At 37.5% G+C, this 14,446-nt stretch overlaps 1 pseudogene; it reads left to right on the plus strand.

Annotated features, from left to right (window-relative positions):
* Positions 1-1,671: 1,671 nt before the first annotated feature.
* LOC100475848 lies at positions 1,672-2,867 on the plus strand (annotated as a pseudogene).
* Positions 2,868-14,446: the final 11,579 nt, after the last annotated feature.

The following is a 14,446-nucleotide window of genomic DNA, read 5'->3' on the forward strand; positions in this document are numbered from 1 at the left end:
ATGAGATAATACCAATCAGTAATCATTTAAAAGTGCTATACTAACATAGGGACAAACAAGTGGAGATGGATGCAACTATTTAATAATGTTCGGATTTTATAAATTTGAGGGTGTTGGTGGTGTCACAGGTGTTTATTTTATTACTAGGTTTTGTAATATATATATATTACATATATTTTTCTTTATGGTATATTATTTATCTGTGGTGCACATTACCTCAAATATCAGCTGGGCAGAAATTCAAGAGCAGCTTAGTAAGGTGAATCTGGCTTAGAGTCTCTCATGATGTTCAGATGTTAGCCAAGGCTGCCAACATCTTAAGAATTGATTAGAGCTATAGACTCTGCTTCTGTGGTGCCTCACTCACATGCCTAGTGCTGGCTTTTGGAAGGAGGACTCAGTTCTTCCCTACTTTGCCTATCCATGGGCTGCTTCAGTTTTTTACCATGTGTCAGCTGGCTTCTCCCAGAAGAAGTGATCCAAGATAAACCAAGGTGGAAACAGTAATGCCTTTTGTGACTTAGCTTTGGAAATCACACACCATCAGACACCTATTCAATATGGGAGGAAACTACACAAGGGCATAAATATCTAAAATGTGGAGTACTTGGCACCATCTCGGGTCTTGGTTATTACAGTACATTTCATACATTACATTTTAAAAGTAAAGAAAAATATCTTTTCTGAGCAACATATAAAAGACTGACTAATCTCCCCAATTATGCTCTGAACACCTGAAAGAATGCAACTTGTATGGTTATTTATAAAGCCATAATCTCACCCACAAGAAAAAATTTCACAGGGCTTATGTGTAATATTTACTCTCTGACTTTTACAAAATAAATTTACCTAAAAGTATTAGGTTCCTTGATAAAATAGGAAAAGCCTGATATCTTTACATGGCCATATGCTGGCATAATATGACCGATCATTTTCATTTCCAGTATCTTGTTTGAGGTTTGAACACATTTTTTTCTGCATAAAAATCAATCATTTTTGAAGAATATTTTGGTCATTCCATCTATAATCTACATCTATACAGTACATATGAGAAAATGATAGTATGACATTAAGTAGATTATCTTTGTATCTAGACTCTAATAAATTTAACTTTTAAGAAATATTGCAATTAAAATGTTTAGTTATTGTGTATCAAGAGGATATGTTCAACTTCTTTATTTCAAAAACAGTAAAATTAATATTATTTCTCCTTTGAAATATGGATGTAAGTATTGAGTTAGCAAAGTCAATGAAATTTTGCATACCCATATATATCCTGTTGATCAGATAAGCTATAGTAAAACTACGAAGTTCAGTGTTGTATTTGGAGCCAAAGTGTTTTTGTTTTCTCCTGTGTTATAACAGAAGAACTTTACTATGTTGTTACAGGAGAGTTTTCATCTTTTACTTGGAAATTTATAACAGTAGTACACAAGTCAAGTCTTAACACACTTAACATTTGCTTATTGAAAGCAATGTCATAAAGTCAAATAGATAATTTATTGAATTAAAATTTGATATAAGGTTCACTCTTGTACAGTAGCAATAGCGGCTTCCCTCTTCCATTCTCAGAACCAGCAGCTCTCCCTCATGCTGAGTTGCTACAAAGCCCCTGCCAGTAAGCTCATAAGAACTTGAAACCATCATCACCCCTCCTACTCTCATCAGGGGATGAAAATAGTTGAAGCAGATTGCCCAGGAAACTCTTCATTGGTGACTTCAATACAAAATACAAAAACAAATGAGAAAGCCCTTGAAGCCGTGTTTGGCAAATATGGACGAATAGTGGAAGTTCTATTGATGAAAGATTATGAAACACAAATCAAGAGGATTTGCTTTTGTCACTTTTGAAAGCCCAGCAGATGCTAAGGATACAGCCAGAGTTGTGAACGGAAAGTCCGTAGGTGGAAAAGCCATCAAGATAGAACAAGCCACTGAACCATCATTTGAAAGTGGTAGATATGGACCACCTCCTCCTCCAAGAAGCAGAGGCCTTCCAAGAGGTCTTAGAGGTGGAAGAGGAGGAAATGGAGGAACCAGGGGACCTCCCTCATGCAAAGGGCACATGGATGATGGTGGCTATTCCATGAATTTTAACATAAATTCTTCCAAGGGACCACTTCCAATAAAAAAGGGACCACCATCAGGAAGTGGCTGTCTTCCTCCTGAAGATCTGCCCCTTCAGGACCAGTTCACAGCAGCAATGGAATGGAAGGAAGAGCTCCTGTGCAACATGGAAGAGATAGTTATGGAGGAAAACCTTAAAAGGAATCCCTGCCCTCTCATAGAGATGTTTATTTGTCCCCAAGAGATGATGGGTATTCTACTAAAGACAGTTATTTAAGCAGAGATTACCCAAGTTCTTGTGATACAAGAGATTAAGCTCCATCACTGAGATTATACTTATCATGATGATGGTCATTCTGGTTCACATGATGATTACCCATCAAGCAGCTATAGTGATAGAGGTGGCTATGGTCCTGATCCTAACTATTCAGTTCATCGAAGTGGAGGTTCCTACAGAGATTCATATGAGAGTTACGGTCCTCCACCTACATGAGGGCCCCTGCCATCTTGTGGTGGAAGCAGCCTCTGTGATGATTACAGCAGCTTATATGATGGATATGGTGGAAGTCAAGGCAGTGGAAGTGATCTCTACTCAAGTGGTCGTGATCTGGTTGGCAGACAAGAAAGAGGCCTTCCCCCTTCTATGGAAAAGGAGGTATCCTCCTCCATGTGATTCCTACAACACTTCAAGCCACAAAGCACCTAGAGGTGGAGGCTGTGAAGGAAGCTGATCTGATAGAGAGGGACACAGAAGCAGATAGTAAAAACAAACAAAACTTTGGATCAAAATCCCCATTCAAAGAAACAAACAAAAGAGTGGAACCTTTTCTGTCAGAACCACCCAAGGACTAGTAAAAGGAAAAATTGTGTTACCTTTTCAAAATTTCCTATTACATTCCCCTACTATAATTTTTATATTCTCGTGAGGGAAAAAAGTAAAACCTGTTTAACCCTATTTGACTTTATGACATTGCTTTCAACAAGTAAATGTTAAATGTGGTAAGACTTGACTTGTGTACTAGTGTTGTAATTTTCCAAGTAAAAGTGTCCCAAAAGGCCACTTCTTATATCCAATTTTTCTCAGTAAATGATGCATACAATTCTGAGACCTTCCACAAACATCTAGCCATCTAAAATGGAGAGGTAAATCCTTCTGCCTATACAAACAAGCTAGCTATTAGAGAATAGTAGGGGTAGGATTTCAGAGTGTCTTCAAACTGAAATCTCAATGTTCTCAGTATAAAAAACCTGAGATCAGCTGCTTATGTAAGGAAAGTGCTATTTGCCCAGTAAATCCAATAAAGCAAATGGATAATGATGGCCGTACGTTGCCTTTCTGACATTTCCTTGGAATCTAGAGGAAACTCCCCTTTCCCCTCCCCCCAGTAAGACCATCTAACTGTGTGTTAAGCAACTATAGAATACTAAATAAAAAGTTTGGCCAAAACCAAAAAATAAAAAATTTGATATGATTTCAATCTTCTTAAATTTATTAAGACTCGTTTTGTGACTTATCATATGATCTATCCTTGAGAATATTCCATGTGCACTTGAGAAGAGTGTGTATTCTGCTGCTGTTGTGTGGAATGTTCTATATTATATCTGTTAGTTTTATTTAAAGTATAGTTCGAGTCCAATGTTTCCTTATTGATTTTCTGTCTGGATGATCTATCCATTGCTGAAAGTGGGGTATTGAAGTCCCCAACTAGTATTATTTTGCTGTCTATTTCTTCATATCTGTTAGTATTTGCTTAATATATTTTGGTGCTCCTATGTAGAGTGCATATAAATTTACAATTGTTTTATCCTCTTGATGAATCAACCTTTTTATCATTATATAATGACCTTCTTTGTTTCTTGTTACCGTTTTTAGCTTAAAGTCTATTTTGACTGATGTAAAATCTCTTTGGTTTCTGTTTTTCTTATAATATCTTTTTCCATTCCTTTTCTTTAAACCTATGGGTGTCCTTAAAGCTGAAGTAAGTTTCTGGTAGACAATTTTATTATAATGTATCTTGAAGAGGATCTTAAGCAGATTTTTTTGTTGTTGACTATGAGCCTCATGAACTTAGATATCCAAATCTCTCCCCACATTTTGAAGTTCTCAGCCATTATTCATTTAGATAATCTTTCTTCCCTCTTTTCCCTCTCTCCTTCTTCTGGAACTCTGGTAATTTGCAAATTGGTATTGTTGATGGTATCCCACAGATCTTTTATCTTTGTTCTACTCTGAATGGATAATTTCAAAATTCCTTGTAACTCACAGGTTCTTTCTTCTGCTTTATTCATCATGATCCTGATGGTCTGTGTTGCATTTTTCATTTATTTCATTGTATTCTTCAGCTCCAGAATTTCTGTGTGGTTCTTTATTTAATTTTTATCTCTTTGCTTGACTTCTCTTTTTGTGTATTGTTTTCCTGGTTTCCTTGCATTGTCTTTCTGTGTTTTCTTATAGCTCATTGAGTTTTCTTAAAATAGCTACTTTTGATACCAAACGTGTATTTTCAGCTCCCCCCTTTGCCAGCTCCCCACCCCCAATTTCCTGTGGGCAGGTACAAAGGACCCTTTAAGTGTTTCTAGAGTTTGGAGAGAGGAATGGGAGACATAAAGCCTGTCCTGTCTGAATTCCAGGCTGGAGAGAATAGGTTCAATGGACTCCTGGACTCACCTCCTGTCAGAACTGGCCAAGCCCAGGCCTGGGGACCTGGGGGTTGGTGATTTGGGGGATGGTGCTACACCTGTCTCCACTGTTTGTTGTACTTCCCCCAAAATGGATCCTTTTTTTCTAAGAGTCCTAGAGAATGGAGAATCATTCATCTAAATATATATTTTTAAAGGTGAAAAAAACCCCAACTATTTTGGATTCTTTATCAAGCAAATTACAATTCTTCGAGTCTTTGGGTTCAGTTACTAGAATTTATTATGATCTTAGGTGGTGTCATATTACCTTGATTTTTCATGATCATTGAAGTTTTGTGTTATTCTTTCCATTTGAAGTAGCTGTCACCTCCCCAAGTTTTACTATCTGCCTTTGGGAGCGAGATAACTTCTGTCAGCGCTTCTAGAGATTCTGGGGCTATCTCAGACTTTCTGTGGGCACACCCGCTCCATGTTTTTTCCTCTGTCTTGTGGCAGAATGCTTTTTCAGGGTCCTGCAAAGTACCAGGACAAGTGCTGACAGCCTCTCTTGTTTTCTCAAAGGTGGAGCTGAAGCTCACATTTATGGTCTCTCCCTGGCCTGCTTTTTGGGCCAGCTTTCAGCTTTTCTATCTGCCAAAGCTTGTTCTCAGCACCGCCATGAGGAGTTTGCACTGAGAGCCAGTCACAGTGTGGGGTGGTATGTGCATGAGGTACACAGTGCACTGGGGGTTCCCTATGGGCCAGCTGTGTTTTGGGGGACCTGCAAGTGAGGCATTCCTACCTGTCCATGGATGGGCTCCTTGATGAAATCTGTGATGCATTTAGTAGGATCTGTGAGCCCTATTTGCAGCTCTCACAGCCTCTTTCCACCCTCCAGTCACGTGGCTTACAATTTAGTACTCTGGATGGAGTGAGAGAGAAATGAGCTCCTTTGGCAGTATCCTGCACCAGTGGGGAAGCCAGGTGCTCATGCACACACTCTCCTTTTCCTCTGCAGGAGAAATCATGGGCTAAGAGACCTATCTTGGCCCTAAGCTGTGCTGCCTCAGGGTAGGGGTGATGCAGATAAAGTCAAGCCATTTCTCTTACCCACTCCAGTGTGTCCAAACTTGTATGTTTTTGCTCCAGCAATGTGCTGGGACTTCCCTTCTGGAAACCTGAATTTCTGAAAAGGTTCTCTTGTCCATAGGTGATTGTCTACGAGTGTTTTTCAGGGACTCCTAGACTCTGGCTGAGAGGGGCTGGTGCCAGTTCCTGAGTCACTGCAGGTTCCACAGCTGTGACTGAGATCTGTCTGCCCATTACCCAACACACAGGTAGGCAGGCCTCCTCCCAGGTTCCTTGTTATATGGTGCTGAATCCCACAGCTCCCACAAAAGCCCTTTGAATAGATGCTGAGGGTGGATGCTGAAGTTTTATTTTTTGGGGGAAGACAAATACAAGGAATGTCAGATGCTCCTATATGCTGACTTCACTTTCTCTTGTTTTCTTTGGAGACCAGTTTGAAACTGTCATTGCCCTGGTTTAATGTAAACTGCTTTTTAGAACTCTGCTTGGCATATGGGAGACACTCAAATGTTCCTAAAGATGAATCTAAATTTCAGAATGTAGTAGAAGTATTCAACTTACAAAATCAAATGCCACTGTGCACATATATATTTTGCAATATATTAATGTGTAAGTTAATCTAAGTGTAGAAGTAAACCAAAATTGACATAGAGTTGAAGAGAGTTTTATTTGTCCTTTTCTATTTTGTCCTTTTTTTCCTGAAATAATGTAAATTTCAAACATCTTTTCAATTTCCAAAATCATTGTTCTTTATAAATTAAGTGTATGGGCATTTTTCCCCTCGCTTGGTATATATTTCTTCAAGTAATGAAAATGTTAAGCCTTTTTAAAGCCACTGCTTCAAATAAAATAAAAGAAATTAATCAGAACCATTATATCTGAGTAAATGAAAATATAATCCTCTCATATATTTCATGTAAATAAAATATTTTAAAATGACTTATACTGAAAATCTGAGAATGTGAATTGTATATTTTTAATCTGTGTATACCCCATGGCTCTTAGCAGAGTGTTGCTTACATAGAATATGCATAATAAATTTCATAGAGGGAGAAAATAGAAGAAAAGCAGGTTACATTAAAATGATGGAAGAAAAGGAAAAGTTTATTTTCCATAAAGATACTCTGTATTTAGCCATTTTTCAGTATTCTTTCAAAACAAGATAAATATAATGAAATCTACTTAGCTTCTCCCATCTAATAAATGAAAAGAAAAAGTTTTGTCTCTGTGGTAAGCATGCTCTGCACTGAAAAACATAAAACATCTCTTGGGTTTGAGGGATTTAGAGACTGATCAGGGGAAAAGGTATGACCACAAGGTGACAGTAGCATGCACAAGCTCTATGGGGCAATGCTTTGAGGTTTGCTTTCAGAGAAGTCCCTCATAGTAGAAGACTATCCAGAGGCTATTGGCATTGTCCCTACTCAGAAAGGGGAGAAAGCATGAGAACTCCCTGGATAGAGGGGATTCAGAAAAGGTGCCTAAATGTCAAGGTGATGTCACTCAACATCACAGCAGGAAGTCCCTGGGTCAGAGAGCTCCAATGGACAGCAGCAGCTTGGGATCTTTTAACCACAAGGCTTCCCTTACCTATGGCTGGTGTATGTTAGGTATGGTTTTGTGAGGTATGCAAAGCAAGCATGCTCTAAAAAGTTGAAAATCTGCTTGTTTGGATTGTAATATGTAAATGTATTAAATTAACATGGTGTATACCTCAAACATATACAGTGTTATATGTCAATTATATCCCAATGAAAAAAATAATAACTGGAATGTGGAAATATTTGAGGTGGGCTTCAGTGGGTCTTTAAGCTAATGGATCTCAACCTCCAGTGAATAAACAACTTACAGGAGCCATCTTTGGCTCATTTATATAACATGGATGTTCTCCATTACATTAGAAAAGCCATGCCACAAGAGATGCTAGCTAGCTACAGATGATCAGTTAGTACCCCATATCATAAAGGCCTTTTTATCTAGTAAAGTTATAGTAAACTGACTTAAATTTTTTCAAGTTCATCATGTTTTATAAACTAGTTCATTTACTCTATGCAGTGAGAAAAATTACAATATACCCATGATGGTCAAATGAGGAAGCAGTAATCTGGAAGTAAAAATTTCACTTGTTTTTTTTTACAGAGAGGGAGAAAGGAAGGAAAGAGAGAATATTATCCTTAAAAATTTAGAAATAGGGGCGCCTGGGTAGCTCAGTCGTTAGCATCTGCCTTCAGCTCAGGTCATGATCCCAGGGTCCTAAGATCAAGCCCCACATCAGGCTCCCTGCTCAGCGGGAAGCCCACTTCTCCTTTTCCCACTCCCCCTGCTGGTGTTCCCTCTCTCGCTGTCTCTCTCTGTCAAATAAATAAAATCTTAGAAAAAAAAAACTTAGAAATATTCCTACTATCAAGATTTGCTTACAAACAGAATCTGGGAGATATATTTTTAAATGATGGAACTAAAAACTTGGCTACATTAGAAATAGGTATCACCAAAGACTTAATTCAGTTGGAATAGGGAAGTACTAAGCTAGCCTATTTAAATTAGAAGCACAGATGTGTGTGGGTGGAAGACAAAGTCAAAAGATCTCAAGAGAGAGAGAAATGTTCCATCAAATATTTACTCTAAGCTGGCACTATACAGAACTTGCATTATACTAATAAAAGCACAGTTCAATGGATTCATTTCTCAGTGGGCTGTGTATACAGGCCAATCAGGACACTAACAGGAATAGATAGTGAAAAACCATACAAAGTAGTATAACAAAAACCAACAATCAAAAATACTATAAATAAATACGTCAAAATGTCTCTTCTTTCTATAGAATTCAGTGACTCCACTAAGGCCTTAAATTAGAATTCAAAAATAAGCCAGTTTGGGGCACCTGGGTGACTCAGTTGTTAAGCGTCTGCCTTCGGCTCAGGGCGTGATCCCAGCTTTCTGGGATCGAGCCCCATGTCAGGCTTCTCTTCTAGGAGCCTGCTTCTTCCTCTCCCACTCACCCTGCTTGTGTTCCCTCTCTCAGTGGCTGTCTCTCTCTGTCAAATGAATAAATAAAATCTTTAAAAAAAAATAAGCCAGTTTATAAAAACACAGATGATATGGGTTTTAATCACCGCTCTTCAGTGTACTCAAATGTGCCCTTAGTGGACAAGAAATAGTTAATTCTACTTTCAAAAATGAGTCAGTCATTAGCAGAGTGTAGTTTAAGTGCACAGAGACAGTCTAGCTCTATACATATAGTAGGTTTGAAGAGTTTTAACTTACTCAAAATTAACTATGTAAGGGAAAATTACTACCAAGACCTTTCAAGCTGGATTTTAAAAAGTGGTTATTTTTGCAGTATTCAGATGAGGATTACTTTATATTGGAGATAAGATCTGGGAGAATCTCTAAGTAAGATGAAGGATTAAGATACGTATCTACTCATTTTATGTATGGTTGCCTACAGTCAAATATGAGTGAGCTCACTTCTAAAGTGATTGGATTTCTTGTAGGTAATATGTCTTCAAGCAACATTTCCAGTGCTTACTCTCCTGCTCATAGACTAAATGTAGCATCAACCATTTGATTTCATTGCGATTCAATTTTGTTTTAATTGAAATATATTATGTAAAAAGTTAATAATCCATTGAAGTTGCAATTTACTAAATGGTACCCTCATGGCTTAAAGAGCTTACATAGCTTCCTTAAGTATCTAATATACCACAAGGGAGTAGTTATGCCCCTGATGAAACGAACTGAGTATGTGGGTAAAATTCTAGATACTGTTTGCTTATGTAGTCTAATCAGTTTCTTATAAAAGTTTCTTTAATAATGAAATGAATCAAAATCCAAGACTTTTAAGTAAAGAGATATTTTTTACCAAATTTTAAAATGGGAAGGAAATACGCATTAAATTTCTCTCTGTATATGTAAATATACATATGTACTATATATTATAATAAGAAAAATATTTGATCTTTGTCCCCGTTTCCTGGCACAGAGCTCCTAAAACCACTGGAATTTCCTATGATAAAGGTCATAGGAATATCTTTTGTTCTAATGAGGTAAGTCTTGATGGGCCGCTAAATAGTTGCAGGATGGGGACTGGTCCCAGAATGATCAAGCCTTGATAAGAACCTTGGGAATTTCACCCCCACACACAGCCTCTGGGGATTGGAGAGGGGCTGGAGATTGAGTTAACTGTCAGTGGCCAAAATTATGCCTATGCAATGAATCCTCTATAACAACCCCTGAAAGAAGGAGTTTGGGAAGCTTCTGAACTGGTGACCACACCCATGAGCTAGGAGAATGGTATATCCCAACTTCACAAGACAGAGGCTCCTGCACTCAGGATACTTCCAGGCCTTGCTCTATGTACCTCTTCTCTGGCTGTTCATTTGTATCCTTCATAACAAACAATAATAGCAAGTACACTTTTATTTGAGTTATATGAGTCATTCAAGCAAATTATCGAACTTGAGGGGGGTGGTGAGAACTTCAAACTGAGTAGCCAGGTCTGACAGAAATGAGGATAACCTGGGGACCTCATCCTTGTGACTGGTATCTGAAGTGGAGGAAGCCTTGTGGGACTGAGCCCTCATACCTTTGAAGTCTGATACTAACATCACATAGTGTCAGAACTGAATTGAGTTACAGTATATTTAGTTGCCCTGAATCAACAAATGTATTAAAATATTTTAAAGCATGTCGACCTGAGACTTAAGACCAAAAAGCTGGGATTTGAGATTTAATGGTCATAAAACTTGTGCTAAAATAATCAAATTGTTCTGTACTTCAATGTAGTTAATTTAGATATCTTGTCTTGGGATTAAATAGAACCAGCATATTAGCATTGGAAGAAACTTAGAAGGGCATGCAAAACAACTTGTTCACAGACGAAGGTACTGAAATCAAATAGGTTAAATGACTTGTTCAACTTCATAAAGCTAGAATCATCAAAACTGGAACTAGAACTGAATTAACTCAATCTACAGTTATTTTTCACCATTCTATGTTGCTTTCCATTAAGATGTATATTTTAGGGTAGTAAGATTTCATTACCTAATAACCATTTAAAAACAAATGTAACATCCAAATCAGTGCACAAAATTAACTAAAAAGTCTTTCAGTGAAAATGACAGACCAAGTATGCACTCTTTTCTCCTTTTCTTCCTAAAACCCCATTAAACAACAGTAAAGCAGTAAAGGACTAGAAAAATATAAAAACCCAGAACAACAGAGAGAATAGAAGAAAAGGGATTTCTACAGGTTTCCTGCAGGATAGAATGCTATGGGCTAGTGAAGCAAAGTGGAGGAAACAAAAATCTAGAATATGCATGGAAGGTAATGTAACCAAAGAGAGATTAATCTTCCAATCAAAACTTGAAATAATTAATTCAAAAAGTGAAAGTTTTACCTATACATGATAAAGTACCAACATTTGAAATCCCGGAAATATTAATTAGCATAAAGATGAAAAAAATTCAAAGTCTTCTCTTATCCTTTAATGCCTCCCACATGGAGTATGGAAAAATAAGTTAGACAGGTGTACAGATGCAAAAACTCTTGAGTGTCAAAAATAGTTAATTAAAATTGATTCAAAGCATTGACTACCTCAAAAAAGGGGTGATTACCAGTCTGTTCAGTTACTTTCAGGAAGACATAGAGTAAACATGGAAAGAATTAACTAAGAATATACTACTGAGGGGCACCTGGGTGGCTTAGTCATTAAGCGTCTGCCTTCAGCTCAGGTCATGAGATTGAGCCCCGCATCGGACTCCCTGCTCTGCTGGGAGCCTGCTTCTTCCTCTCCCACTCCCCCTGCTTGTGTTCCCTCTCTTGCTGGCTGGCTGTCTCTCTCAGCCAAATAAATAAATAAAGTCTTAAAAATATATATATATACTACTGAATTCTTTGCACTGAGATAGTAACTTCTTTGCTATTAGGTAAATTTGACTAATTCATTAAGATGATTTTTGTCATTAAGTGGTTCTATAAAGGTTTAATTACTATTCATTTAATTTTTAATTAAAACAAACATTATTTCATGTCTCTGTGTTAAACAATACTGGGACCAGGCATACGTTCTTTCCCTATATTAAATTATACCAAGAGCAAGGAAAAATACCTTAGCTCTTACACCAAGAAGTACCAACTCCTCAAAGGTAAAACTATGAGCCAATTAATAAGCTTTTTTATGAAGACTAACATCTAGACTATTTCAAGCCCTTGCTTCACTGTGCCTACCCATTGACTGAAAGCTATTATGTTATAAACTTTGCCCATTCCAAGTTAATTTCCCACATTGCAAGACCTGCCTTAAAATCATATATCCCAGGCCCTAAAACCCTATAAATATGTTTTCCTAATTTCCTCACTTTGGGATGCTGCTAACCTTCTGTCAAGATGTTCTAAGTGCAGTATATTTAGTAAACTTTGACTTGCTTGATCAAGGTATTTCTGGTGGTCTTTTGGGAGTGGATCCTTGACAAAATGTTCAACCAAAGCCTTCTGACATGTTATCAGTCACTGAATAAATGTCTCTTTTATGCTTGGCATATGCTAGGGATGCTAGTGGGATTTGAGGGACTTGATCATAAATATGAGCTCTCAGTCTAGCATGAACTGCATCCTAGAATCAATCATTTCCAGACATGGAGATCTTATTAATCAAGTATTATCCTGCCTTTTTTTTTTCCTTGTACTGGACCTGACTCTGACTTACAGGTATAAATTAAAACTTGAAAGTAATTGATATCAGAGGAAGTTTGGGAGATGGGCTTGGCTTAAAGTTTATTAGTTTGTATTCAAATCCATTTGCTTCTCTCCAAATCAGAACATAAAGATACTAATTCAGAAGAGTAGGGCATGTATTTTAGATATTTTTATAGTCACAGAGATATATTTTTGCTGATTCATCCAGTTCAGTCTGGTATGCAACGCTGAGATGATTGGCTAAATTTCAGAATTAGCCTGAGGCCATAGAACAGAACATACTCCATTGGTCCATAACAGATAATTCAGTCTCATTACTATTAAGTTTCAACCAACTGGTCAAATCTCCCTAGGGGAAGTTCACATTTCCGGCCTGTCTGAGCCCGTGAATTTTCACTATACTTCCAGAAATAGTTTGTAAAACAGCTGAGATAATTGTCATGATTAAAAAAACAAAACAAAACAAAACAAAAAAACACTCCTCTCCCCTACACCAATGCTAATTTGCCCAGTGCTAAAATGGAAACCAGACTTCAGTTTTTGGTTTAAAATTATTCCTGGGGCTCATTCTAACAAGAATAAATACAGTAAATAGCTCCTTGAAAAGTACAGCAAAGCGTTGCTCCAATTGCTGTGATAGTTTTCTAAAGAAATTAACTCTTGCTTTAAAACACTGAAGACCCAGCACACCTGAGTGGCTCAGTCAGTTAAGCATCTGCCTTGGGCTCAGGTCACGATCCCAGGGTCCTGGGATTGAGCCCAGCACTGGGCTCCCTGCTCAGCATGGAGAGCGCGTCTCCCACTCCCCCTGCTTGTGCTCTCTCTCTGTGTCAAATAAATGAATAAAATCTTAAAAAAAACAAAACAAAACACTGAAGCCCCTTGAGACACAACAGTTTTTATCCCTCTCCTTGCCAAAAATAACATCTGGCTAGGAATGTGTGATAATTGTGGGGGTAGGAAGGGAGGCTACTTCAATAAATCTTTGAGGACTTTCATGTCATTCTCTGAAGATTTTATGTAAATCTACTGTAGAAGTTAAATGTTTCATTAAATTGTAACTTGAGGTGTCTTACATCTTATTAACTATATTCATATTCATTACAGAAATTTTTGTTGTTGAATCCCAAGATACTTTATCCCATTACCTTTAAATTACAATACTGAGTATCTGGGTGGCTTAGTTGGTTAAGCACCCAACTCTTGATTTCAGCTCAGGTCATGATCTCAGGGTCATGAGAAAGAGCCATACATCGGGCTCCATGCTCAGAACAAAGTCTTCCTGAGATTTTCCCCCCTTTGCTCCTCACCCTGCTCTCACTTTCTCTCAAATAAATAAATAAATAAAGTCTAAAAAATTACAATACTTATGTCCATTATTTCAGTTTTTCCTTCAAATGCAGTAGTACCACCCTGTAAAAGGCCAATTTTGGATGTCCTGCTATTACTGCATATCCCATAAGCAGGCACACATTTGGTATAAATACAGATATTTCATATGCTCTCACATAAAATGTAAAATACAAATATTTGAATGCTTTTGTGTTCCAGGATGGTCTTTTCAACCAAAAGATTACAATTATTGAAAGAAAGAGTAAACTAGAAGAAGAAACTATCCTCAAATATATTTTCCTTGCAGGTCTTGATCAGCTATTTGTTACTACCCCTAATCTCCTCCTGGAACCTAGATAACAAAAAGGGCTGGCAGAGAAAAACAGAATCTTTCTGTCATGCTAAAATGATGTTGATGTGAGTTAAATACATCAAAAAATGTTGAATCTGATCAATAAACCTGAACTAGATTAACTCAAAAACAGGCACAGAAGACATGAGTGGGAGCTAAGGAGTAAAATGTTTCTCTGCACTAAATTTGGTTTTCACTGTATCTGTCCTTATGTTTGCCAGCCTTTTGTATAGAGAACATGTCCCTCTCCCCCAGGAGGAAAATAGGTCTTATGCATGGATTAAGCAATGA

The sequence above is a fragment of the Ailuropoda melanoleuca genome, chromosome X, assembly GCF_002007445.2.
Source record: "Ailuropoda melanoleuca isolate Jingjing chromosome X, ASM200744v2, whole genome shotgun sequence".
NCBI classification, from domain to species: domain Eukaryota; kingdom Metazoa; phylum Chordata; class Mammalia; order Carnivora; family Ursidae; genus Ailuropoda; species Ailuropoda melanoleuca.